General features: G+C 39.3%; 1 protein-coding gene across 3 annotated transcripts in view; it reads left to right on the top strand.

Annotated features, from left to right (window-relative positions):
- GRIA4 (glutamate ionotropic receptor AMPA type subunit 4) overlaps positions 1–26,144 on the top strand; it is a 275,597-nt gene that overhangs the window by 51,616 nt on the left and 197,837 nt on the right. The gene's annotated exons all lie outside the window — the stretch shown is intronic.

Genomic DNA, 26,144 nt, shown 5'->3' with positions numbered 1-26,144 from the left:
CACAGGTTCTTTGGGGATGGATAGCAGAGAATGGGTAATATATAATGTATCATTTATTTCTCTCATCATTTAAGTGGAAAATTGAAAAGGAATGGGATAGTCAATGGAACAGCTGCCTGACTGAGGATGATACTTGATCCATGGGCACCTCACTGGGAGAGCTTTTCTCTGCTTTTGCTTGTTCTGAAACACCAGGCAAGCAATAGCGGAGGATAAAGGAGTCACAGCTAAGGGTGGCAGGGAGGCACTTATTGACAAGTGACCGACCCCCCATCAGAGACAGGATAGGCATGAGTGCTCCACTGTGACACAGATCTGCAGGCCCATTGAGGCAACTGGGGTGGCTTCAAGGAATGGCTGGGAAATCCACTTCTGAGGGACAGCAGAAAGCTGCCTAAGCGTCTTGACTCACGTGCTGCATTTAGTTGTAGGACTGGGGAGAAAGTTGACCAGCTGACAAATGTCTCTTCTACTGATGCTTCAGAGTAAGGTGTGGCATCAAATGTACTTCAGAGCAACATTGACAGGGAGACAATAGTCTAGTGACTGGGAGTATAATGAAGGGCTCCTGGAGGGAAGATTTCCCCTATGGTGGGACTGCATGGGTGACACTCATGACAATGAGGGATCTGCCTGGGAACAGGAAGCATGGGTCATGGCAATGCCCTGTCTAGGACTTTAGGGACTGCTTGCCCTCATGCACTCCTTTGCCTCATTCATTTGTACAGAAGGACAGAGAGACTCTTACTACCTGAAATCCTCTTTCCTCTGGCCAATGCTTTTATTGCCTCTAACCCCCAAGTATATTATAAACTCCTTTACAGTTGTTACCGCTTCTGCAGTTGAATCTCTTGGTGCAAGAGATTCAGGCTCTGGGTAGACGGCAGGCTATGACTGCAGGCTGTGCTGGCAGAATTAAGCTGAAGATGCATCCTTTATGACTGATATTTGTTTTAATTCTTCACATGGTTTCCAGCTTTGGGATCCTACCCCTGACCTGTGCATCCTTGGTCATAACTTTGCATTTTGGACTTGAAGCCTGAGGCCCCAGGGATCTCAGCTGAGATGTGATGTATCCAGATCTTCATCTGAATTTTCATGGCATCAAGAGGATGCTATGCAACTAGCTTGTCTCTATAATGTTTTCACTGCAAAGAAGGTTCTGAAAAATTGTAGGAATTGATTTTTTGGCAGGAGCGGGTTTTTGTTTTTTTTTTTTTTTTCAGGGACCAAAGTTAATGTAAGAGATGAGGATAAGCGAGGTTTTACTGTATTCAGACAGCCCTTTCTAAGCTTCAAAATAGTGTGGTCTGATATCTTTCCTCATGACATTTGGTCCAGCCAAGATAAATCAATGAAAGAAGGCATGAAATGAAGGGACACATTTCTATTATCTTTGGTTTGGATAATAGAGCTCAGGAAAATAATACACCCGTAGACTTCTGTGGCCTGAATTTGCAGTGGTGGACTGCAAAGAATTGGAGGCTAGTGGAAATCAGTTATTTAGTTTAAATGTACAAGTTGTGTTTTTATCTGATTTAAAATAAAGTTGCAGCCAGGGGCCTTTAATCATGCATCAGTGTCAGTGTGGTTATTAAAAGGCACTGGAGACTGGCGGGCACTTGGCAACATATATATATGTTTCTTTATGTGAGGCTTTCTTGGGCAGAGGACTTTGCATGAAAAGTCCCCTTCTCCGTTCATTATGGCCTTTTCTTTTGTAAATAGTCTGGAAAGAGTTTAAAACAAACAAACAAAAAAGTCATCTGCTATTTTGCTCATTGTCCCAAAGACGTTTGGGGCATTAACAAAATTAGCATTTTATTTTACAATACAGAATAATTTGATTATGCAGCATCTCTTAAATGATGTTTTCCAATATTTTGCAATATTTCTTGGCTACTATCAATAAAATGGCTTAAAATTTAATTGATGATGCGTGTATAACAGGCATGTACAGTTAGTTAACTTTGCATCTCCTTTATTTTCCTTTCACATGCCTCAAGTTATAGATGTTAATAATGTTCTTAATAATGTTGATTAAATAATGTTCTTCTTATGTCATAAATATTTCCCCCTTATGCCCCCTAAAGAAAGTGCCCCCACCCTCACCCACACACACGTTTCCCCTCTTCCTTATTTTAAGTCTTCACATATCATTTCCCATATTTCATAAGTTGTTTGTGGTTTAACCTTAGTCAAATTTGCCTCTGTGCCAGTGAGGATTTTTAGATATATCTTTGATATCTGAATCCCATTGGGATATTTGTAGAATAATTACATTTGATTTATCCTACTTTGTTTATGGCATTTTGTGCCTAAAAGCTTGATGCTGACCTCAGAACCACACATGCATAGCAGCAAAATATCTATGCATTTGAGGGGATAACAGCAGCCTCCCTTCAAAACTATTACTCCTCTCTCCTTCCAGAAGTGTGTTAGGTTGGAAATGTGTGGGCTGTGTCTGTACTGAAATAGATCAGGATAAAGAGAAGGGATAGAGCCAGTTTTATCAAAGGTAGGAGATTTTAACCCAATGCACCAGTAATTTTCATATGCCTGGGTGAAGATAACATATAAGAAGCACTTTATATGCTGTAATAAACATGGCCTTTCAGCCCTTCAGATACATAGGCATAAAAAACTGCCTAGCTACCTGTCATTTTTACATACTTCTTAGCTAACTCAGAGATCCAAATGTAAAATCCCAGCACTCGGAGAAGCCATGTGGGTTTGGATACCCTCCCCGCAGGACTTTGTTTTCATGAATCAATTAATTGATCACCATGCATTATATGTAACGTTTTTTCATCCATGACAAATCTAATATGGTTAACCTTCCTTGTGGAAGTTTTCTGAGCATAATTCAAAGCAAGTGATTTTACTGTTAACTATCAATGTTCTTTTTAATACAAATGTTTTAGCATACAATACATGTATGTTAACAGAGCCCACTAGAAACTGCTTATACCCAATATGAAAAGGAATTAGAGCATTTTGTAGCTTCTTGATGAGCTTGCTTCTTGATGAGGTGAAATGCATGTCATGCTTTTTATTTGTATGACTGAGACATGCCATTGCTGAAAGGAAAGCTTGTGATATACTTTTCAATTCACTGAAAGGCATGCCACAGAATGCTACAGCCCTAACTGGAAAAAAAAAATGTTGCTGTGCATATTGATCTGATATGTGGTGATTAGATTGCTGGGTTATTTGTGTATGCAATGATCATGAATAGGATACACAGAAACTGGGGCATATGTTATATTTCCTAGTCTTGCATATATTGGCAAAACCCTTTAGACTTTGCAGTTTCAGCGGCTGATTGTACAAGAAACAATGCTAATCTCGCCACTGTGCTTTTCCATCATGTTGCCAATGAAGGCTGGTGACATTTGCACAAAACTGACACACAAAGGTATGCTCGGATATCATTTGTCAATAAATGCTCATGGAACCCCTTCTGAATAGAAGAGAGAGAATAAGGCATAAGGTGAACAAGACATGAATAAAAATAGACTCACATTTGTGTAGATATTGGTTGAAATCTGAAAATATATTGGCCTGAAGCATAGAGATGCAAACCCAGCCTGTAGCTAAAGTGCTTCCTATTTTATCCATGCTGATTTGCTCATCTCTAATTTATACATGGTATTAATGTTACCCCAGGGTTTCCTTTTATTATTGAATATATTTCCGCTTCATAATAAGCTAATTTTGACATTTGGGCACTGTTAAGACTAAATAAGACTTGAGTTTCATGCTCAATCCTCATGACTATTGCTTTTTGGTGGTTTAATTTTTGATACATATAAAATGAGACTGAGGAAATATTTATTTTCAGTTATTCTCCTTGAAGACATGACTCTGTATTGAGTTTGTAAGTTTTCTGAATCAAATGAAAAAGTTCATATGTTAGTACATTTGAATCTCCTGTAGTAATAGTTTGAAAATACACAGTAATGGCAACAAATTGCAGGTTTTTGGTGTGATGTCATGTAGCAGTGGTGTGCTAGACTGTAGTTTGCTGAAATCTGGTAACTTTCAATGTTCAATAATCAAAACTTAGTGCAATTCTGAGCTGTAATTAAAAAGGATAGTTGTGACAGGATATACCAGGCCCTTCGAGGTCCCCTGCAAGAGGCCCTGTAGTCCTACCACACCCCACCCCAGGAAAGCGCAGCAGAGGTGAGTCCTCCAGGTCTATCTGGAGAGTCTGCATAGAAGCAACCAACCAAAGCCCGGCAGGCTCAAATAAAGGCAGCTGCAGGGAGTGAACAGGTCAGTTCCTAACTGGGACCAGAAGAGTAAGGAAGGCTCTGGCCAAAGGAGTGTGATGGACTGATTTACTGGCCCTGGGAATGAGAGAACCTGAGAACTGTAACCCTAAGCTAACAGGTGAAAGGAAAGGGGCTATGTGGGAAAAGGCCCAGGGAATAACAGCAGTGAACTGGAGGCAGTGGTACAGCTGCTGTGTGTATAGGGTCCCTGGGCTGGGACCCAGAGTAGCTGGCAGGCTCAGGTTCCCCCATTAGCCACTGCTGGAGAGGCTAAGACCCGAAAAGGGGACACCTATAGTTTTAAAACAGACATGGCTAGTTTTAAAAGCCCATGAAAAGGGGCTCGGTTTAGAGGTCCCAGAGACAGGGCTGAAGGCCCAACTGAGGGCAGGCAGTTCTGTTGAACTATTTGCTCCTCCCAGAAGGGATTCATTTAATTTTGATTAATTTTGGCTGAGCCACTGAAGATCTACCAAGTCAGGTCAACAACCTACAGCTGGTGCCAGGACCGGGAAAGACTGTAGCACCACACCCAGTAGACAGGAGGCACTCACAAGAGGTGAGTGTCCCCCATCACAATAACGTCCATAAAACATTCTGAACATACTAATATAGGCAACCATAGAATATAATTCCTTGATATAAGATTTAGAGGTAGATTACTGATTTAATGTTTCAAAGGATAGGTAATACATAGCTATTTTTAAAAGACTCATCCAGTTTTGATGTACTTGAGCAGCATCTTGATAGTACTGAGAAAATGTTGATGTCGGAGTTCATTTTCTAATTTCTAGTTTATTTAAGTGGTTTTGGTAAAATGAAAAATATCCCTTGTTTGTCAATAGATATTTGCATAAGATATAATTACTCTTACATCCCATTTGCAAATTTTAATTATTGTAATGTGCAAATAAATTATCTCTGATTTATACAAATGAATATTGATTTCATTATCACTGAATTATGATATAATGGTAAATGATTAATCCAGGATGTAACCTAAAGTACACTAGAGCTGGATTCTATTGGATGTTTGCATTCCTATAGTATCTGAAATGTAGTAGGTCTAGGCAGTTCCTAAACACAGAGGAATGCACAGTCCCTGCTTTAATGAATGTAAAATATATAAAAGGAAGGAGAAAGGGACACAACACAAAATCAGAGGGGTCAGGTTGATGACAGGCACATGCCTTATTCATAACAAGTTTATTTCTTTTTTATTCAAAGTTAAACACACTATATTCTTTGCTTTCCCTCCATGATTCATCTTTCTCCCTCGCCGATAGTTTGCAAATATACAGATACAGCAAAAAATACCATGTACAAAGGTGTGATCTTATGTAGCAATGGTGCACTAATTCCCAGCATCAGTTCCTGTATATTTACCCCACTCCCACCGTGTAGATGAGCAGTACCGTATCAGATAAATAACTGAAATGCTAATGACTAGTTTATTGTAGGTGGGGTACAAAAGTAGGTCTTCAGGAAGGATTTCAGTGAGAAGGTAAAGGTTTTGCAGACCAACTCCTGAAGAGCAATACATATGGGAGCAGCATGGAGAAACTTGTGGAAACATTTATGTGAGAAACAGACAAGTGAGGCAGTGCATTTGGCATCAGTGGTAGAGTGGAGGGGCCATGACACATTAGGAGATGAAGGTGGGTGTGTAGGTTAGAGCCTTGGAAGTGATGATAGTAAGCTTTAATATAATGCAATGGAGGAATTCAAAGGGAGTGTTATGGCTCGAAAGAACAAGGAAGAGGCTCCTTGTGGCTTTCTGTTCCATAGACTGGAGGGGACAAGTGTGCATGTCGGGGAGGCCAGTGAGGCATTACATGAAGAAAGATGGCCAATGGTGAGTATATGAATGAAACATTCCTCTGTTGGACAGAGAAAAGGTTGGATCTTAGAAATGTTGTGTGGGAAGAAGCAAGAAGAGTCAGACATGACTTGGGCTTTTTGCCATATAGCCCCAGAAATTCCAGCATCCCACACAGTTATGTCAAGGGAACTCAAAGGTATACTTGGTTTTTAACTTAGGTGTGACATGACCTAAAAAGAAATGGAAATATATCTTGGGCATGACCCACTTTCATAACTTATTTGTAGCACTGCATAAAGTAGTTTTTAACCCTAGATGTGCTTCAGGTAAAATGTGATTGTTTCTGCTACTTGAAAAACAAGTTATGAAATTGTAACTGCAACCACAAGAAAGGAATAAGTAGGTAGATGTGTTTGGAGGAATTGAGTTAGATACTAAATATGAAGCTTTGCATAGTTATGACTAGAGAAATAATGGAAAATTATTTGCAAATGAACTTTGTGTTGCCTGTGGAATGTATGAGGTACATGGTTCACCTTGCATGTGTACAGGAAATGTTAGCCACAAAAGTAACATTCATGTATGATTGGATAATGTAAGTCTGTAACAGTGGCAGAATGTAAAGGGCAAATCAAATAGTGTAAACAAGTAGGTTATAAAAACCCAGCAGAGAGAGAGAGTAAGCTGGAACACAAGTAAAGCTGCAAACTCTCTCCCTGAATTGGGTAAAGTGTTAACCCTTTCTGTATCATACTGATTAATCTTTGATATATAATAGTTTATTAATAAATTGATTGAGCTTGGTTATCTAACATCTTATTGATCAATATCTAAATTCAACCCTAACACGTATGAGAGCTGAGGGAAAGGGGTAAAAAATGATTCACCAGGTTATGGGCCTGCGTGAAAAGGAGAATGGTGATATGTCCCACAGTGACAGAAAATGTGGAAAATGTAAGTCTTTCTGAAGGAAAGATCAGAAGTTCAGTTTTGTCCCACCTGAGTTTAAGATGACTGTGGAGAGGATACAGACTGATATGGGATTGGAGATATAGTTTGATTTGAGTCATAGGTGAAAAGATGGTAGTTAAAGATGCGTGAACAAATGAGCTCCCCAAAGATAGAAGAAGAGAGGGGCCTAACATGGAGCCTTGCTGTACCCCTACTGGAAGTGGGAGAAGGAAGGATCAGGACCAACCACAAAAAGGATGCTAAAGGATCAGTCAGAGAGGTAGGACAGGGGGAGAGCCATAAGAAGACAGTGTTATGAAAGCCTGGGGGCAAAATGTAAGAAATCAAACAAAGTAGAGATCAAAAACAGTGGCGACATCTGTGAAGGTAAGGCTGGCAACAAAAATGATTAGTGGGCTGGAGCACAAGACTTATGAGGAGAGGCTGAGGGAACTAGGCTTGTTTAGTTTGCAGAAGAGAAGAATGAGGGGAGATTTGATAGCAGCCTTTAACTACCTGAAAGGGAGTTCCAGGGAGGATGGAGCTACGCTGTTCTCAGTGGTGGCAGATGACGGAACAAGAAGCAATGGTCTCAAATTGCAGTGGGGGAGATCTAGGTTGGACATTAGGAAAAACTTTTTCACTAGGAGGGTGGTGAAGCACTGGAATGGGTTACCTAGGGAGGTGGTGGAATCTCCATCTTTAGAGGTTTTTAAGATGCGGCTTGACAAAGCCCTCGCTGGGATTATTTAGCTGAGGTTAGTCCTGCTTTGAGCAGGGGGTTGAACTAGATGACCTCTTGAGGTCCCTTCCAACTCTATGTTTCTATCATTCTAAGAGGACAGAGAGTTTGGGGAAGGAGGTAAATATTGCAAACTGGCTAAGGGAGATGTGGAAATGGGAAGTCAATTAACTTGGGCACATAGTAAAATTTGGCACTGCTGAAGAATGTAACTTTCAGGGTGGGACAGATTCTCAGTTGGTGAAAATTAGCACAGTTCCATTGGCTTCAATTTTCTCCAGTGGAGGCTCTGGCTATCAGTATTTAAACATCATAATAGCATTGCAGATCTAAAATGTCTGTAGAAACTGAATAAAAAACCTTCATGTATCATACCAATACAAGCCTGAATCTTGTAAGTTCTAAGCAACCTCAGTTCCCATTGACTTGAGTAGGCAACTTGAAGGATCGGTCTCTATACTCACAATCATGTTGCTTCAGTTCAGCAAGAAAGCAGCCTAAGATTATAGTGATCTGTCCCATTCATCGAGACATGGCTGGGCTCTTGCCCTAGTAACATGTAGCAGTTTTGTAATGATGCACAAGAGGATTTTTAAACAAATCAATGCAAAAGTATTTGTGCCTTCTGTGGCGCTGGCTGGACTAGAGGGGCCCTTGAGGCGTATTCAGGAGCTCTGATTACTCCCTTCTAACCTAATCTTGCATTGGGGGTGTCACGCTGGCTGGATTGGGGGAGTATTTATTATATTATTTAACATCAGTATGTCAAAATCATAATAATTCATATGCGATATGTCGTGTTAGGTACTGTTAGAAAGGCTATAATGTGCTAAGTAAGTTGATAATGTTTATGTTCATGTGTTATATCAAACATATCTATAACTTGCATTACACATGTATCTGTATGTCAAATTGTGCTGTGTCTGGGCAACAACCCAGACAGGATGGCTGCAGCACTTGCCTGCTTAATTGCCCATTAAGGTACAATGGGCCTAAGGGGAGAAGCCAGGGATGTACCGGATGTGTCACCAGGACTTATTCATGTGACTCTGGACTCCATCTTATTCCTGTAAATTTTCACAAGCAGCATGGCAAAGGCCAAGGACATAAAAGGCAGCTGCACCACATCCATTTTGTCTTCAGTCACCAGTCTTCAGCCTACCTCTGGATCATCTCATCTACAACTGAACTGAAGCTGTAAAACAAAGGACTGAGTTCCATCCAGGTACTGGATGTATACCAGAGGGACTATACAAGCCTGCAAACTCCACAATTCTATTATAAACCTGATATATATGGATTTACAAATCAATTGTATGTGTCTGATTGCTTTAATCCTTTAACATTTCTCTTATAGTTTTTCTTTATTTTTATAATAAACCTTTATTTTTATTTACTAAAAGATTGACTGGCAGTGTGGTATTTTGGGTAAGATCTAAACTTATATTGATCTGGTACTGTGACTGAACCTTGGGATCAGGAGAAACCTTTTTGGTAAAGAGCATAGAGTTTTAAATAACTGATCTCTTTACTGGACCTAGTGGCTGATTGGGAGCCGGAGACTGAAATGCAGTAAAGGGGGCTGTGTATATTTTTATTTTGGCTTCTTGACAACCAGTGTGGGGAATCAGAAGCACTGTTTGTGGCTGGTTGGGAAGTCTGACTTCAGTGTCACCCACCAGTGCTGGAGAATCTGTTCTCCTTTTGCAGTCTGCCCTGACCTTGGCATTTTCAGGTGGCTACCCTAGGCACAGACGGGTCACACCTTCATGGACACTGGTGATGAAAGGAAGCAAAGAAACATTTGCATAACATTTCCTGGTAGACTGGGGTTATGAACTCCTGTAGCAAGCATTGTTCTGAGTATAGATTTACATGTGCTTTAAGACACATGCACACACTGTTCAAAGTAAGAAAAAAATGTGAGCCACGAAACTTAAAATTCAGTTCTAAGATGTTCAGTAGGAACTGGATTACTTCAGGGATTGGTTACAGGCTAGGGAGTCTTTCCCCTCTAGATGAGTTCAAAGGCAACCAAAAACAATAGCAACTGGAAGCTATTACAGTCTAATGTCTGTTTGAAATGTGTTTGTGGTCTCAGTCTTGATCAAAATGGAAAGCTGTTTACAACATAAATCCATGATCATATCAGGGCAAAAGTGTTATGGAGAATGAGCTAGATATTTACCCGCAAAGACAACCCTTTAGGTCAGCATAAAGGCCTATCAGCAGAATTCTGCCCTCTGTGCCTGCACTTGATCTATGGGTAAACGAGGTTAGACTCCCAGTCTTTCAATCCAGTACGTTTAATTTCTTTTGTTGTACCAAAAAATCAATTGATTCCCATCCCAGTGCCCCCTCCCTTGCCTGAGAGACAGGCCTTTTTTTCTAGGTGGACTCTGCCTATCTTTCTGGGATTCAAATAGACTGAACATTTCATTAGCACAAATACATCTTTAAAAAAGAGTAAGTTTAATAAAAAAAAGATTTTAATCAAAGTTTTAAAATAAATGTAGAGTAGCACGTTCTACACATCCATCCAGTCCACCACCTCCGTGAGACCTTCTGAATATTACCAATTTCAATGGTAGTTTTTGTAATGTAGAAATCTTTGTAGTAGAGATTTGCTTGTAATCTGTGGGTTTCATGGACTCTGAACTGACTTCTTAGATAGGAATTTTAAAAAAGCATAAACACGTTTATTAAACAGTTTTATTTGTACATAAAGTTTTAGTGCTATTGAGAGATATCAGATTAACAGCTCTAGAGACACAAGTTTTTCACAGAGTACGGAATAACTCCCACATCATAATAAAAGATTTTCATCATGGGTTGCAGGTTTCTCAAGAAGGGAAAATGTCATGAATAGCATGATTTTCCCATATGTCCATGACTTTTTTTCTGTGTCTGTCACCCACCCTACTGTGGCGGCTTCTGCACTCCTCTGCTGTGGGGCTGGAGTCAGCTCCCCACTCCAGGCATTGCGACTTGGCACACCAGGTTGCATGCCACTCAGATTCACCCCACCAACCCCTGCATCATGATTGGGTGTAGGAGAGAGGGGCAGGCCAAACTTTAGCAAATGGCATTGCATGCTGGTGCATTGGGTCACAGTGCCACTCAAGTTTGGCCAACCTGACCTTTTCTCATGATGGAGAGGTGGACAGTGTGTTGTCATCCCACACACCTGGTTACAACACTGGGAGCAGATTGCTTGGCCCAACTGTGTGGGATGCAGGAGTGCCACAGGAGTCGCTACTGCTGGTTGAGTGCATGGTGGGTACTCTGCCCTCTTCACCTCTACACCAGGCCAAGGTTAAGGATCCAGTGCCAGGGACAGAGGGTGCTGCTGATAGTGGTCTGTGCCCCCTCATCGCAGCAAGTGGAAGAGCATTATTAATTAAAAAAAAAAAAAATCAGGGTGCAGTCATGATAAACTTAGTAACATGTGACTTTTACTAAATGTACTGTTACTGCTCCCTGGTTTTTTATATAAAAAAAAATGATGTGACAAATCATCAGCCCTAGTCATTGATGGGTCAAATTCAGACATGTTGTGTCACCTACTATATCTCCTTTCCAATGCAGTTGTTTTCGTTACAGTACGTTTCCCAGTGTTTTGCTTGCAGTTATGTGTTTCAAGTAATGGATCTTCTGCCACTTCCCTTGGGTGATTGCTCTAGAACCCAATAGCACCATCAGAACATTTTCTTTTGTATTCAAGTTAAATCATCCTTCTCTTAGTTTCATCCTATTTATCCCAATTGAATCCTATTGTGCAAACCTAAATTTCTTTCTATCCTTAATATTTAAATCCTTCAAATGTTTGTGAACTATCAAGTACTCTCTTCTTCATATTTCTTATGATCAGGGTTCAGGTTCCAAATTGCTCACAGAAAGCAAATTTAATATTTATTTCCTGGAGTATTTGCTCTCTCTCTCTCTCTCTCGCACGCACACACACTCACTTGCTTTTTTGAGTGTTTGTGCTATAAAACTTTTTGATTTCACTTAATGTTTGGGGAATGGTAAAACAAGAGGATGATAACATCTAAAAGCAATTCATTCAAAAATTAAAAAAAAAAAAAATTGTGATCCCCCTCCAGCCTTTTCCCAACACTGATTATAATAATTACATTCCTTATTTACTTTCTCCACATCATTTATGATTTTATAAACCTCTATCATATCCCTCCCCTTTGTTGTCTCTTTTCTAAGCTGAAAATTCCCAGTCTTATTAGTCTTTCCTCATATGGAAGCTTTTCCATACCCCTAATCATTTTTGTTGCCCTTTTCTGTACCATTTCCAATTCCAATATATCTTTTTTAAGATGAAGTGACCAGATCTGCACACAGTATTCAAGGTGTGGGCATACCATAGATTTATAAAGAGGCAATATGATATTTTCTGTCTTATTTTCTATCCTTTTCCTAAAGATTCCTAACTTTCTGTTAGCTTTTTTGATTGCTGCTGATTTATTATTCATTAACTGCTGCCTTTTATTCATCTTTCTCCCTATTCTCTAGATTTTTTTACCTCAATCTTTGTTCCATAATTTACTCTTAACTTAGGTTTATTGCTCTGTAATTGGTGTTTTTTTTAAATCAGTACTACATTTCCTGTTCTGTATTTTCTTTCCTATAGGTATAATTTTCAAACTGTTTAGTAGGTGTCACTTTTGATCCTTTGGTTTAATTCCTTTTTCATTTATTAACCTACTTTTTATCATTTGCTATATCTATAAAAGCCCTTTTAATCCTCTTTAACCTTTTTAGAGCTCATTAACCCATTCAGCTTTCTTTTCCTGCTGTTCTCTATTATCCGCAGGTTCTGTTCTTGTTGAGATTCTTCTTCAGTTGTTGTTTGTTTGTTTCTCAACCTCAAATATTTAAACAAACGCTTGTGAATTTACAGTGGCTGCTTTATTCTTTGCATTCTTCCTTCTCGGAAGAATTATAGGCATATCATCTTCTAGGATTCTCAAGCCTTTTTCCTTAGACGTTTTAAAATACTTCCTCCCATGGCACCTTAACCATCAAGGTAGATTATTTAATCTTTCTTTCTTGATCTGTAACACCGTACCAACTCCTGCATTCTGTAAACATATTTTTTATTTCATGGAGTACCTCTTATTTTCACATTCTCAGTCAGTTCCTGAAACATAACTGCAGAGGACCCTAGATACAGCAGAACCTATTTGGACTGAGGTACATTCCATTGCTGATAATATAATAAACAGCTACAAATCTTATTCCAGGCTCAAAGAGATTAATGTTGTATGAAAGTAGCTGCTGGTAGTTTAATATATGCACCTACACTTCTATGAATTGTTTAAAGGTTAAGGAGTCTACTGTGAATAGGAGCAATTGAGATTCTCAGACATCGAGAACATGCAGGTTTAGTGAACTTCTTTAGACTGATCTTTCATTTCTTGAAAGACTCGTTTATCTTCTACTGTTGTGAAGATAGCCTTCACTGTATAAATGATTCTACGACTGTCTGGTTGAGTCCACATCCAGACAGTTTGCAACAGTAACACCCACAGAGGTGTGAACTTCCTGCCTTTATCTTAATTAAGTCTAAATCTCCCAGAAGCCTAAACATATGATCATTTAAATGCTATATTTAGCAAGTTGTCCAACGCTTGAGCCATTGAAACTTAATTATAAAACATTTTATGTTCTTATTGTACACTCTAAGGTAAACTGGTCTGACTATAAAAAATCGTGTGTGTGTGTGTATCTATATATACATAGTAATTTAAAAGGAGTTTTTAAATTACTGTGTCTGTGTGTATGTATATAGATATATAGTACTCTTTTTATATTACTGTATGCTGTGAATGGTTTTTAAATGAGCTACTGATGGTGATGAAGGTGTACTTATAGATTTATGGTAGTTGATTTATCAGATTTATCTTCATTTGCATAGTTTACAAAGAGAGCTGACAGAATAGGCGGTGTCAATCTTCTCAGTGGCACAAGTCAGCTGCCATGAAGCCATTCACTTAGTGCCCTCTGTGTCCTCCATAGAGATTTTCTTATGCATATTGTGTATACACTTATAATTAAAGATTTAATGAAAATAACATGCATATTGTGTGGTATGTATGTGTGTATATATACATACTCACAAAATCTCTAAAAAAAACACTTGTACAGAACATTATGCTACACTTGGCTTCCTCATGTCTCTCCAGCATGTGCTCCATCTCCTTCATCTCCTGGAGATTATCATTAAACCCCAGTAGTTACTGGGCAGAAGAAACAACGTGGGCACAATAAAGAGACAGCATTGTGGATAGGTGGCCCTAAATGCAGGCTCACGTTACTCAACAGTAATTAACAAGTCTATCATCATTCAAGACCTGATGACAGATTAAACTCCCAACCTGGCATATAGCACTAAAAACTGATTGGTGTATTATGCTGGATTTGTGATGGCGCAGCTCAGACCAGCTGGAAGCAGACTAAAGGATGCAGTAGCTAAACTCCTTGTGTCATGGACCAGGGTGTGGCTGATCAGGCCTAGTGGTCATAGCAGTGGAAGTTATGCCTACTGGTTAGAGCCAGAGTCAGCGGTCTGGAACAGTGCCTTGTGTCAGAGCCAGAGTCAGGAACCAGAGCCAAGAGTCAGAGTTGGAGTCAGGCACAAAGCAGGAGAGCAGGGCTGGACTGGAGCAGGGCAGAAGTAAGGCAGAGACCAGAATGATTGCAGCTGTGGGAATCAGCATGGTGAGCCAATGACCTGCCACTGCTGCTAAGTATAGTTGCAGACATGTAGACTCCTTGCAGTCAATTGACTGGCTGGCCAAACAGGTGATTCAGCCATAGCCCAGCTGAGCTCATTAACTGGCTGGAGGGCTGAGTTGGCTAGTCCCAGGCTCAGCTCGAAGGAACTCAGTCCCGTGTTCCTGACATCTTGCATCTGACTTCAGATCCAAAAGAGGCCAGCACTCAACAAGAGACTCATTCAAGTGTGCCCATGTTATCTGCAAATCCTGGCACAAAAGCCAATACAGAAATTCTCGTGCTATGTAGAATTTCTGCAGAAGCCAACTGAACTTCCTCACTTCCTACTGGAATCTCCTACATTCATAGTTGCGGGGGACTTTAACTACCTGGATGATACTCTTCAGCACACAGTCCAAGATTATGATAGCTTCCAAGAGGTCTTTGAACCAACTTACACAGCCAGAAATACTCTGGACCCCAAATTTTGGACATGGAAATTGGAAATGTTAGTAAATACAGTCATCACCTGCTTTAGGTGCTCACATTTGTCTGCCATGTAGTAAGCCAACTATGGTCGTCCACCTTTGGAGACTTATGAACCTTGGATACACAGATTTTTTGGGGCCAGAAGGGACCATTATGATCATACATCCTGGCCTCCTGCACTACCCAGGACATAGAACTTCACACAGTGTGTTATTCCTGCATCTAGCCCAAATAACTAGTGATGGAAGTGGATGAACTAGGTAAAATGTATGAGCCCCATGGGCTTCCAAGCACTCCTGAAGGGGCATGACACCTACCTACTAGACCAGTATAATAATGACTTGGTAAAATACTACAATCATCTGTTTTCCACAGCTGCTATTGTGCTGGCTCTAAGGCACCCACATAGTAGCAACCTATATGGGCCACCTTGGTTTAGTGATAATCAGACAGATGAAGGGGGAGGAGATCAGAGTGCTACAGAGAAGATTGGCTCTAAATCTCATTGACACCAGAACATGAGTTTGTACAGTCCTACACTCCACTGGTGAGGGATGCTAAGAAATCTTGTACTCTGCCACTGCATCTGTGCAGTCTTAACTAGTGGAAATCTCCTGGATGGAGATTTAGCGAACCAATCCAGATTACCTTGCATCTAGTTTCAGAATCTGTGACCTCCCGCTGTGAAGAGACACTTAAACTGGAGAGCGTTATAAAGAAGATGTGTTGTACTGACAGAATCAAATTGGACTTGCAACATCCATATAAATTACATCCCAATATGGGAAAGCAATGTAATTCTACACTAAACTCTTGCTATGATTAGAGCTGAGCAAAAATGGGAATTTCCATCCTGTGGGAAACGCCAATATTTCAACATCTGTTTTCATACCAAATTGGGACAAAAAGCTGGAATGTTGACACTTTTCACAGAACAAATAGTTCCAAACCATTTTGATTTATAAATGATTAAACATTTTTTTTAATCAAACCAAAACAGTTTAACATTCCTGAATCAGAATGTTTTAATTTAGTTAGTAAAACTGACCCAAAATAATTCATTTTGAGTCACTTCAACATTAAACTGTACTTTCATATTGTGGGATATTGACACATGGAAGTTGCAGTTCGGCTTGCCTGATGCCCCATTCCCCCCTAGGCTCCCTAACTGGATTACATTTCCCATGATATACCCACAGCTATAGGACTCCCATAATTCACCTGACCATTGGTCAGAGAACAGATTCTGGGGCATCATAGGAAATGAGGTCCAGCCAGGGATTCTACTTATAGAAGAGAATGGAGGTCCAAAATACAACTTATGAGGCAGTGCACCAAAATAGAAAATGCAGTTTAATGTTGAACTGACTTGTAACAAAACTTTTTGGATCATTCAACAAACTGAAATATTTTAATTCAGGCTAAAGCCACTTGAAACAAATATTTTTTATCTCTGATGGAAGATCAAAAAATGTTGGCAAAATCAAAATTTTCCCAAACAAAACTTCTATTTTGTGAAAACTATATCTTCTGATAGAAAAATTCCTGACCAGCTCTAGCTGTGATTCAGTAAGCAAAGATAAACATCTACTCAGTTTTTGGCACACTGGTAATCTATTATGCCATTCCTGTCTTTGTAGCTATAGTACAGCATCCATATATACAATTATCTGCTGCCATGTTCCTAGAGGCTCCAGTCTAGTAAACCATGTTGCATTTAAAATTAGTCATGTGTAAATATTTCCACTGAAATAAATTGGTTACAACTATGCATGTGCTTTGTTGAATCAGGACCATAGTGGGGTTACTTTTCTGATTATACTCATGTTATAGTGTCTAGTATAGATACTTGAAGCTTTTACATTATTCTGGTGATGCTTATATTGAAAAGAAAAATATTAACTCCCAATTAATATTTTTCCAGATGTTGCATCTAATTTTCACTTTTTTGTTTTTGGCACTTGGACGCTTATTAGAATGATAGGCCCAAAGAGGAGAAAATTATGTCAGTAGGTAATGTTCTCTTCAGTTGGACAAGAAACAGATGAAAAAATCCACCTAGGTTAAATTTCATTAATTCTAATAATTTTTCTCATGTTAAATGTAAATCTTTTAATATGTAAAACCATTAGGTTCAGAACAAATTCGGAACCTAATGTTTTGCATATTTGCATATATAACTAGTTTTATACCACTTTACGTGGGTGGTGTTTTGGCTGGTACATTATCACATGTCTTGTTACCAGTTAGATATTTTAAAATATACATGTGGTAGACATCAAAAGAGGAGAATGATTTGAGAAATGAAAGGGAAAAAATAATATTCTCTGATAATCTTTTCACATTATAATTCTGACAGCTACTCCCACTGCAGTCTGTTACTTTTTCTTGAATAAAGAGAGTCATAGAAATCATTAAAAATAGTACATAGTGTAACTAGAAACATCCATCAGCACTGTAAAACAAAAAATGTCCAATATATCAGAAATCTTTGAATGGATAAATTTTACACAGAATACCGGTGGCTTAAGTTGAAATCCAACTCTGCCTCCACATAGTCTGGCCTATTAACCATTAAAACACAAATTCTAAGCATCCCACACATCGACCTATCAAGACAGACAGAAAAAGATAAATATGTCAGCCAGCTGGAAAACTCATTGGATCTGATTCTGTTCTCATTTACACTGGAGTCAATAGAGTTACTTCAATGGAAACTGGCATTCCATAAGTGAATTCAGAAACCGGCACATTGTCTTGCATGCTCACGGTCACTTTTGGTCCTAGCTTTCCACCTGTGACTGGATTAGTGAGCCAGGTATGCACTTAGGCAAATTTAATCCCCATCTTGATCACACAAAACCAAGTGATAGTCTAGTTACTAGTCCTTCGTAAAGACAGAGATATATTTATCACAACTATAAGCCAGATGGCAGTGTTTTTTTTCTCAGAATACAAAGAGAAAAGTCTGAAATGTTTTTCATTTTATACATAATACACATGACAGCACTGCAAAAAAAATTCCACGAATTTGGCAGCATTTTAGGTATGGTGAGGCCATCTGTATCAAAAGTCTTAAAATCTTAATCTTGGTAATTACTTGATTCCCTGATTACTCACATTTTGCAAAAGATCATAGAATATTAGAGTTGGAAGAGACCTCAGGAGGTCATCTAGTCCAACACCCTGCTCAAAGCAGGACTAACCTCAGCTAAATCATTCCAGTCAAGGCTTTGTCAAGCCGCAGCTTAAAAACCTCTAAAGATGGAGATTCCACCACCTCCCTAGGTAACCCATTCCACAGCTTCACCACCCTCCTAGTGAAAAACTTTTTCCTAATGTCCAACCTAGACCTCCTCCACTACAACTTGACACCATTGCTCCTTGTTCTGTCATCTACTACCATTGAAAACAGCCTAGCTCCGTCCTCCTGGAACCCCCTTTCAGATAGCTGAAGGCTGCCATCAAATCCCCCCTCATTCTTCTCTTTTGAAAACTAAACAAGCCTAGTTCACTCAACCTCTCCTCATTAGTCATGTGCTCCAGTCCCCTAATCATTTTTGTTTCCCTCGGCTGGACTCTCTCCAACTTGTCCACATCCTTTCTGTAGTGGGAGGCCCAAAACTGTACACAATACTCCAAATGTGGCTTCACCAATGCCGAATAGAGGGGAATAATCACTTCCCGCGTTCTGCTGGCAATGCTTCTACTAATGCAGCCCAATATGCTATTAGCCTTCTTGGCAACCAGGGCACACTGCTGACTCATATCCAGCTTCTTATCCACTGTAACCCCCAGGTCCTTTTCTGCAGAACTGCTGCCTAGCCCGTCGGTCCCCAGTCTGTAGCTGTGCATGGATCAGAGAGAACCTAAAAGTAAACTATTTTTTACATAATTTATTTACTACATTTTCAGTGTTACCAGAGCCATTGCAAAAATAACTTGTATAGTTTTGTAGCAGGTGTCCCTGTGTATGCTAATGCAGGCACATGATTGCTTCAGCCAATCAGAGAAGGGTAAATCTAAAAGAAACATATTATCCCCCTTGTATTACAAAAATCAGAACAGGTCCAAATCACCTCCTTTTCATTCTGAGGTATCTGATACCTTCATTTGTCCTTTCCAGAGTACAGCCATGCCTACTCTGCACAAATTTAGGAGCCAGTCCTCAAGTTGCTCTGCATAGGTGAATACCTGAACCCACATGGAGATCTGTTGATGACTTCAGCTCTTGAAAGGGTAGAGCTTACATTACAGTGATATAAGTGGACCAGGCCTTTTCATTGTACTTTCCATACCTTGCAAAACAGAAGTTCTTTTAGATATAGCAGAAATATTCCTGGGATGTTAATTTCAATAAGTAAATATTAAAAACAGAAATTAAAGGTCAAATTCCACAGCCACTCCATGAAGAGAATTCCTATTTATTTCAGTACATGGAGTGGTTACAGAAGTAAACCCAAGTCTTTAAACAACCAGGATATTTGTTAGTGAAATTAGCTACTAGGCATGTGCAATAACTGATTTCTATAATGTATTTTGTGACAACTCTGTTTTCCCATTCACCTTGATGGGTCTTAACATTGTCATAAAGTTTCCAAGACAAATGTCAGTACAAACTTGAGGAGATGACATTACAATGTCAAAATATGAAACGAACAGATATCAGAGCAAGTCTCCGGAGACAGCTTTCTCATGTTGAAAAGAAACAAAACAATATCATCACAAGCTCTTTACCGTTAATTTAGAAGCAAAAATGGAGTTGAGCAAAATCAGATCTTTGAAATAATGGTAAGGTTTAGACATTGATCTAGCAGTCATGGTGTGAAATCACAAGGTAAGGCTTCATTATGGCACTTAAACCTTATCCTGAAGTGTCTAGACATAAACTGCATATGGTACAGAATATAAGAACTGTTTTATACAAAATGTTCATTGATGGGTGTAGTTGTTATTATTTTCTGATGCTGAAACATCAAGACCTCAGGACAGATTCTGCCCTTCAAGGCACACAAGCAGTCCCCATTAACTTCATAGGGAGCCAGCTGCACACAACTGAAGGTGGAATTCGCCTCATCTTTTATGGCAATAGAATTATTTATTCAGTCCGATTTATATTGTACCGGCACCTAGTCATGCTGCTATCCTATAATAAAAGGTCATTAAGTGTTTTCATTCTAAGTAATAAGTAACTGGGGATAAAATAGGTCATTCCTTGTGACCTCAAATTGATATAAAATTGATTCAGTGGGCCAAATTCACTTGTAGATAAGCAGGTGCAATTATATTTGACTTCAGTGGATTTGCACCTGCTTTACCCTAGGTCTGAACTTGGTACACTAAAACATTTAAGTGTAATATCTGTGCATGTTGTGGGCCAGAATTTCCAACTTATGATGTGTGCACATTGATGTTCAGTTATTGAAAATGTATTCTTTTTCTTTTAACATTACTGGACTGTGTTTGTTAATGTTTTTTATTATTGTGAACACTGTTCGACCTTGTGGTGGGGTGATGAAAATGATGAGCTCATACAAGTGATATAAAGTGGATGCCCAGTCAACCCATATTTTAAAGCTTTGCTACTCCCCTGGATAGACTTTTTAAATTCCCTTTTACTGGTTGCTCAACTCTGGTCCAAATTCAGCCCAGAGAGATGCTGGTGTACTTTTAGTGATGCCTATAAAATTGTACCAGCTTGTGGCAGGGCTGAATTTGGCCCAATATATCCAGTGATTTTTTTTTCAGTGTAGTTTAAATGAATCAAACAATTTAAGCATCTGAATTGTTTAAACAACAAGAAATTCCAGTTTGGCAATACTGTACACTGCCTGAGATGTCAAGATATGTTCCTTTGGTTGTTTAAATGTTGGGAGACATCTAGCTCAGACTTAATATATGTGAGATCAGTAGTCTGTGTACTAGAACTAAAGAAAACACGAAAAGGGATTAATGGTCTGAATTTTTGCATAGCTCCTTCCTTATTTCAGTTTCTGGTGTGGTTAATCAAACACCGAACCAAAGACAGCTTGGAAGGAGGTCAAATGACCTTGACTGTGGTGTTAGAAAGCCGATGTAGGAATGTTTGGAACCATGCTGTATCTCTTGTCTGAGTCAGTGATGTTGCTATAGGAGCCTAATTGTGAAAATATCACAAAAATAAACTGAGGAAGAACGTGGGGGAAAAGTAAGGTTTTAAAAATCTCATATATGCCTCTATTCAGTATTTCCTATTTGTGGCAATGCTTCCACTTCTAATCAACCTGTGAAAAATCCAGATGCTGTAGCTATAGTAGCAACCATGTTTCTTTGTGCTCAAAAGTAAAACGAATCCATTATGCCAAGGGCAGGTAGCTCGATTCTTTACCACTTCAGAGAAGAAAAAAATGCTTTATCCCATGCACTGTTGCCCAACTGATTGGGTTTAGATAAATATTTTCACAATTTCATTCAAATCCCTCATATCTGGTTTGGAATTCTTTTCAGAATATACTCGGTATTATGTCAATATACTCAGTATTTTCCAACGTTAAAAACTGTTAAGTAACATGAGTTAATTTTGATCTGTAATCTATATCATTGAAGCACAGGATGCAAATAATTGTAGTATCTAGTAGCTAATGATACTAGTGTATGTTAAAAATGTTAAGTAAGACTTTAAATTTTTAGGACAGTTAAATCATTTTTTTAAATCAGACTTGGCTTCAAGCTTCAATGGGCATAGGAGTATGTGTAGTGCAGTGTGTGTTTGTACACAATTAAAGAAAATGCCTGAACTTGCAGTTCTTACTCAGACAAAATTTCCATTGATATTAGTGACAATTTTGCCTGAGTAAAGACTGCAGCATAGGGGTTCCAACTAAGTAAAGTGAGGGTCAGAAGAAAAAGGGGTTAAAATTTGGAAATCACATATCTGAGTATTTCTTACTAGAATGATCTTTTCTTCATTTCTTATTGAGTGGAAATTGTTTGATAATGTTTTTGCTTGTTTAATAACTCAATAGGTATTCTTAGATCTGTTCCTTTTTAAAACTGTAGCTACAGTGGTCCTTCTGTGTGCCAATAAACAACACTAATCCATTATGCTAAGGACAGTCAGTTTGATTCTGCAGAGCACTGCAGAGAAAAAGCAACACATACAGCAGTGTGGCTGCATGGATACATTTTGCCTGATTGATTTGATCTGGATGCACATTATCACAACCACGTTTCATCCACCAGCTCTTCAGTTTTATTCATGATATGTTGCACTTTTTCAGTAACAGGGCGAGTATTTGGGAATTATGAATTAATATATGTAAATTAAGACTATAAAACATTTTAAAGATACATGAACGTTAACAGGATTTGAAATTGGAGGTAGCTGGAGGCCACTGTTGTAACTAACAGGCCATTTAAAAATTATTAGCATCAGGCCCAGTGGAGCAGTAGTAAAGTACAGCTGCATTTGCAGTACAAAATCTCAGCTAGCGGCCTCTGGACCTTGAGTTTTACTCCAGTGATTACAGCTGTGAGCTGTGCTGAACTAATTCTGCTTTTTTCCCCCTGCAACTGCCATACGTAGCCTTACATAATGCCTGAGGCAAAATTTACAATATTTTGTTATTTGTAAAACAGTCTTTACAGCAAAATAATTTTAAGCATTTCTGAGTGTATCAGAAATGATATGTTTTTACATTATTTACACCAGGCTGTTAAATGTTTTATTTATTAAATCAAAACACTTTTTGCAGACTAAGATTGATATAGAAAGAGAACTATGCATAGAGCATAGTTCACTTTTATGACTGCACCATCCAAGAGAGGAAAGGATTTTGATGTTATAAAAAAGTAGAGGTTTAATTTGAGTGAATAACGTGCTACTCTACTTGAGCAGTGAGGAGAATATTACATAAGGCGATGATCATTAAAGCATCGCTGATAACTACGGTATAGTGCAGTATTTCAAAAAGTAACAAGACACTTCATTACAATCTGCCTCAGTTACCCCCAGCCCTCACAATACACTCTTATACAGACCATTCATGGAAGGCAGCAGAGGTGCTAGCCAACCAATCACAGCCTATCTCTCATCTTTGCCCTCTCTTTAAAAAAAAAAAAAAAATTACCACCAACAAAGTTATTCACATACTGTGGATCCCAAATATAGACAATCCCTTTCAAGATGCTTTTCAATATAGTGCCCCAATCCCACAAAAAGTTACTTATGTAAAGTTCCCAATGCAGGCAGTTCCTTTAATATCAGTGAGCCTGCTCACATGAGTAAAGTTATATAAATGAATATGTTTGTAGGATCCAGGCCTAAAATCTTAACATAGCGCAAACAGGATGAGCAGGGAAATCCAGAGGCAGGAATTAATAAAATATGCATTTGCAATTTTAAAACAGGCAAAAAAAAAAGAGATAGCAGGTAGGAAGAAGTGGAGCAGCAAATGTACAGCTGTGTAGGCAAATATTATGTATGTAAATTTTTCCAAGTAACTCCTCAAGCAAGTCAGTGTCACTTAAATCATTTTGAATAACTTTCATTTTTTTATTGTTTCATTTTACAAGTCACTGTTTTCATGAACTCACAACTTGTGAGTGTCACAGAAGAAGCGATGCAAGCAGTGAATTGTCCCAGGGACCAGCTGGGAACTGGACCATCTGCCATGTGGTAGCAGAGAATGATGAAAGGATAGTTTCTGGGGCAACAATTTATGGTTTATATGAAGGGCTGGGTTTATGATTTTGTGCTAACGTTGCATTTTCATTTTTTCTGTAATGGGTGACATTTTGCCATCACAGTTCTATGTCAAGGTGGTTTTCCACCTAACTGTATTTCAGATATGCAACTTCCAATGCTGTATAGTGAATGAGCATAGTGCCTGGAGAGCTACATTCTGGACCATTTCAGAATATCAGAATGGTGTGTTTGTCTGCCAATCTGGTTGGTTGGGAAATGGAGAAATCTGATATTCCAGGAGAAGAAATCATGTCCTCTACCTTAGTCATCCAGACCATGAGTATTTGTCTCTATGGATTTATTATTTCTATTGTGGTGACACCTAAGAGTCACAGTCATCCCGATGTGCTAGGTTCTGTACAACCACTGAACAAAAAGAGGGTCCCTGATTCAAAGAGCTTACAGTCTAATTTCTTATGAATCAATGTTTTGTGCATGGTTGGGTATGTTGATTATTATGACAACATAATTAAATATTCTCTGTCTTTGGCACAAACAATTTAATTAGTTTTAAGAGAGAGCTGGACAAACTTGAGTGTGATTGTATGACAGGCTGTTTGTAAAGTTAGGAGGCAAGGCTCAACAACCCAAGGGCTCGCTTCCTGTTTGTCATATGTTCCTAAAAGCTCATGTTCAGGGGCATGCAAAAGGGAGAGCAAGGAGGGTCACTGGCCTCCCCAGTAAGTGGCAGGGGGCACAGAGATCCTGTTCCCCAGGGCCCTGGTCGGGAGACCGTGAGTTCCTTTGGCCCTCAGGGCCCTGGCGGGAGCTGACAACTCCTCTGGTCCTGGGGCTCAGCAGAGATACAGAACGTGCCCCTCCAAAAAAGCTGAAATTTAAACTCCTGTGCACGTCCCTGCTCATGTTTCAGGGGTTCATCCGGTTACTTGCCTTGGTCAGGAAGGGATTTCGCACACATACCTCCTATGTATTCTGGGTGGGTTTTTCTTAATCTCCTTCTTCTGACACAGCAAGGATGGCCGCAGCTGGAGATGGGACATTGGGCAGGGAGGGCCAGAGCCCTGAGATGATTCCAAGCATGCTCTCAAGTGTTTTTCAGGCTGGTTCTTGCTCCCATTCTCAGAGTCTAACTGATTGCCATATGTGGGATCATGAAGGTCACGTTGGCAGTAGCCTTGGGGACTTTTGCCTTCCTCTGCAGCGTGTGGGTGTGGGTCACTTGACAGGATATCTGAGAATATCTCAATCATTTCCCAGCTGTTGCTGGGACCTGCAGCATTGGTGCACCTTGACCTTTCTAGTCTCAGCCTGTTGCATGTAATAGTCTGTTCTCCTGTGGGCTGTAGTGCTTGGGTCTAATTTGGGTTGCTGGATTTAGTGTGCGGGTGCTGGATGGCCTGTGACACACAGGAGGTCAGGATCTGGTGGTCCCTTCTGACATAAAACTCTGACTCTACATTTCCCTTGTCATCACTTGACAGACCCTCAAATAGCACCTACATTGGCCAAACCTGACTATCACTACGCAATAGAATAAATGGACACAAATCAGACATAAAAAATGGTAACATCCATAAGCCACTAGGAGAGCACTTCAATCTCCCAAGACACTCTGTAGCTGACTTGAAAGTTGCCAACAAAAAAAACTTCAAAAACAAACTTCAGTGACAAACTGTAGAGCTGGAACTCATATGCAAACTTGACACAATCAGACTGGGTCTGAATATGGACTTGGAATGGTTATCTCATTACAAGACTTAATTTGTCACTGTTCACACATTCTCACCTGCTAATCAACGGTTGTGAATAGGCCTCATCTACTCTAACTGAATTGACTTTGTTAGCACTTGCCCTCCCCATTGTTATGTTTCTCACCCTTGGAGGTATATATATACCTCCTATCTATGGTTTCCATTCCATACATCTGATGAAGTGGTTGCAGCCCAAAAAAGCTTATGCCCGCAGAAATTTGTTAGTCTTTAAGGTGCTACAGGACTCTTGTTGTTTTTACATTTCAAAGGTATCCTTTGCTTTAAAGTAACAGTTACAAATTAGACAAAGTTTCAAACTTGATTTTTTTTTAATGAATCAAAAATAAAAATACATCTGAACTAATACCTATGCAGTTTTGCAATAGAAATTTCTCTGTTTGAAATAAACCCCTGTTAGGTGTCCATTACCAGTTTGACTCATGATAACTTAAGGTAGGTGGGAAATCAATAAAAAGATTTTTTTAAAGAGTTATCCTTAATCCTCATTTCTAAGCATGGGGATTCCTGAATGGGCACGCTCTGCATAGGTTCTTTGACTCTGAAATGTGTTCCCTTAGTCAGTGAATTAGAGCCTGAAGTCACTAACCTTGTGGGCACTCTGCACAAATTCTTTTCCCCTCAGTCCTTTGAAAAGAAAGCGGGTTGAGGGTTAGTGGCAGTGGAATCGGAT

The sequence above is a fragment of the Emydura macquarii genome, unplaced genomic scaffold (genome assembly GCF_026122565.2).
Source record: "Emydura macquarii macquarii isolate MOO-44397 ecotype Brisbane River unplaced genomic scaffold, CSIRO-AGI_Emac_v2 contig_318, whole genome shotgun sequence".
Taxonomy (NCBI): domain Eukaryota; kingdom Metazoa; phylum Chordata; order Testudines; family Chelidae; genus Emydura; species Emydura macquarii.
Note: the sequence above shows the minus strand (reverse complement) of the source record. Positions and strands in the feature narration are given on the sequence as shown.